Raw genomic sequence first — 3,282 nt, 5'->3', positions numbered from 1 at the left:
ACTCAACCACAGCAGCTTCAATTACCATCTAACCAACCACCACCCAGACCAACTCAATTACCAGCCTAGCCAGTAGCAAATCCAAGTAATAGAGTGGAAAGGCCAGCATATAATGTGGAAGAAACAACATCATTTCCTACATATTCTATTCTTCCTATTCAAGACATCCACTTGAGGTCTGGAAAAGTTCTACAAAAAGATTCTCCATCGATCATAGAAGAACAAATTGAATAAGGAGAACAATCTGAAAAGTCTAATACAAAGAATCAAATTCAAAAAAGCAAAACTATTATACTCAAATACCACCTTTCCCAAAAAGGTTAGTAGAGCAAAAAAATTAAATTTATCTTCCTGAATTTGATATCTTACATGAATTAAAGAATTCTTTTGTTGCAAACTATCAATGATATTCCAATATATACAAAAACAATAAAGGAATTATGTATTAAGGAAACTAGCAGAAAGAAAAGAGATCCACCCACAATCTAAGTCATTGGCAAATTAGCTAGTCTCATATCTGCAAAAACAACAATTAAAAAGTATATTGATCCTGGGATACCTATGGTTACCATTTAAATCAATAATTTTTCATTTCCTAAAAATTTAATTGATCTACGAGCTGCTATAAATTTCATGACAATAGAAACCATGAAGTATTTAAACTTGTCAAATATACGACCTACTACTACACTTTTAGAACTAGCAGATAGATCTAAAGTTGTACCGGAAGGAATACTGGAGGAAATCATTGTTTCTTTGGATTCATGGGAGTACCCTGTAGACTTGTTGATCTTGCAACCAAAAACAAATCTAGGAGGCCATCCTTTAATTCTTGGCAGACCATGGTTAGCCACTGCAGATGCCTTCATTGGATACAGATCAGGAAGCATGATCATAGCACATGGAGATGAAAGGAAACATATCACACTCTATCCTCCTGCTCAATCTCCTTCTTTACTATCATGGCATGATGACCAACAAGAAGAAACTCAACATGTTTTAAGCATTAATCAAGCCTTTAATTTTAGAGAATAAGAAGAAAATGAGGATTTAATAGACCTTTTTATCTCAGAACCTCATATTTCTAAGCAGCTACGAATAACTCAATATGAAGCTGAAAATCATTTTCTAAATCAATGTTTTCAGGAAAATTGTATTATTCAATCATTGCAAAATTCATTTGAAATCATTTTTCCTATCAGCTCAATTACCAATTCTCAAATCAAAACCATCGAAATCAACCTTGGAAAGAATGTAAATATTGGTAATAATCTACAATAATCACAAGAACAACATGTAATTGCATTGTTACAGAAATATTCAAAAGATTTTTCCTGGGACTATACAGACATGCAAGGAATTCATCTAAAAACATGTATTCACCATATCTAAATTGATGATAATATCAAACCAGTTAGACAACCACAAATAAGAATGAATCCAATGATGAAAGAGATATTTAAGGAAGAACTGCAAAAACTGTTATAGGTAGGATTCATCTACCCTATCTTAGATGGTCAATGAGTTTCTCCCTTAGTTTTGGTACCAAAGAAAAATGGAAAATGGAGAATAAGTGTAGACTATAGGGAACTGAACAAAGCAACATTGAAAGATCATTTCCCACTACCATTCATTGATCAAGTACTAGATTCACTAGTAGGAAATAAATTATTCTCTTTTCTTGATGGATTTAGTGGATACAATCATATTAAGATAGCATTGAAAGATCAGGATAAAACTACATTTACTTGTCCTTGGGGAAAATATTCTTATAATGTTTTACCTTTTGGATTATGTAATGCACCTGCTACATTTCAAAGAGAAGTCCTAGCTATCTTTGCAAACCTTAGACCTAAATGTGTTGAAGTCTACATGGATGATTTCACTATCTATGGAGTTACATTTGATGATTGTTTAAACAACCTTGAAAAATTTCTAAGGATATGCATAGAGACAAACTTATCCCTCAGCAATGAGAAATTTTTTATGATGTTAACGGAAGAGATAGTGTTGGGACACCACATTTCTTCTTCTGGAATAAAGGTAGACCCAGCAAAGATACAAGTCATTATAAACTTAATGCCACCAAAAACACAGAAAGAAGTAAGAATTTTCTTGGGATATGCAGGCTATTACAGAATATTCATTGAAAACTTCAGCAAAATAGCTTTACCCTTGTTCAAATTACTTGCAAAATACATTGAGTTTCAATGGACTACAGATTGTCAAAATGCATTTGAAAAACTGAAAGAAAAATTGTCTAGGTCATTGGCATTCCACATATCTATTGATGCATCAGATATAGCTATAGGAGCATCTCTAGGAAAAAAAGAAAATTAGTTTAACTATGCCATTTATTTCATTAGCAAAAATCTAACTCTGACAGAATTAAACTATACAGTAACTAAAAAAGAAATGCTAGATTTTGTGCATGTAGTCAATAAATATAGGCATTATATAACAGGCTATCAAGTGTTTATTCATACAGATCATTTAGTCATTAAATATTTAATAAACAAAACAATTACCAATGGCAGAATTACTAGATGGTTGTTACTAATGCAAGAATTCAATCTCATTGTTCTAGATCGACCAGGAAAAGATAATCAAGTGGAAGATTTCCTATCAAGACTTCATTTTCCTGGTGATCTTATTCATGTTTTAGACAAATTTCCTGATGAACATCTATTTGCTATAACAGCTAAAACCCCATGGTTTGCAGATGTATTTAATTATTTATCATCTGGAATATTACCGTCTCATTTCACTAGAAAGTTGGAAAGAAAAATAATCAGAGAGAGCACTAGATATAGTTGGGTCAATGGTGACCTCTTCTATTCTGGTCCTGATCTTTTGATAATAAAATTTGTATGAGAAGATGAAGTTCTTGATATTCTAAAAGCATGTCATTATGAACCATGTGGTGGCCATTTTCTAGATAAACGAACAACATACAAGATGCTCAAGCTTGGCTACTACTGGCCAGCAATTTTCAAGGACTCAAAGGCCTATGTCAGAAGATGTGATAGTTTTCAAAGAACTAGAAGACCTGTAGTATCAGATGAGATTCCATTGAAACCACAAGTACTTATAGAACCATTTGAACAATGGGCTCTTGACTTTGTGGGACTTATTAACCCGCCTTCAAATGAAAAGAAGTACATCTTAGTGTGTACAGACTATGTTACAAAATGGGTAGAAGCAAAAGCAATGGCATGAAAAACAGAAGAAACATTGGTTTCATTCCTCTTTGAAGAAATCTTTGTAAGATTTGGAGTTCCA

This window comes from Pinus tabuliformis, chromosome 7 (genome assembly GCF_031772625.1).
Source record: "Pinus tabuliformis cultivar Carrire ecotype Pingquan chromosome 7, CPIR1, whole genome shotgun sequence".
NCBI lineage: Eukaryota > Viridiplantae > Streptophyta > Pinopsida > Pinales > Pinaceae > Pinus > Pinus tabuliformis.
Note: the sequence above shows the minus strand (reverse complement) of the source record.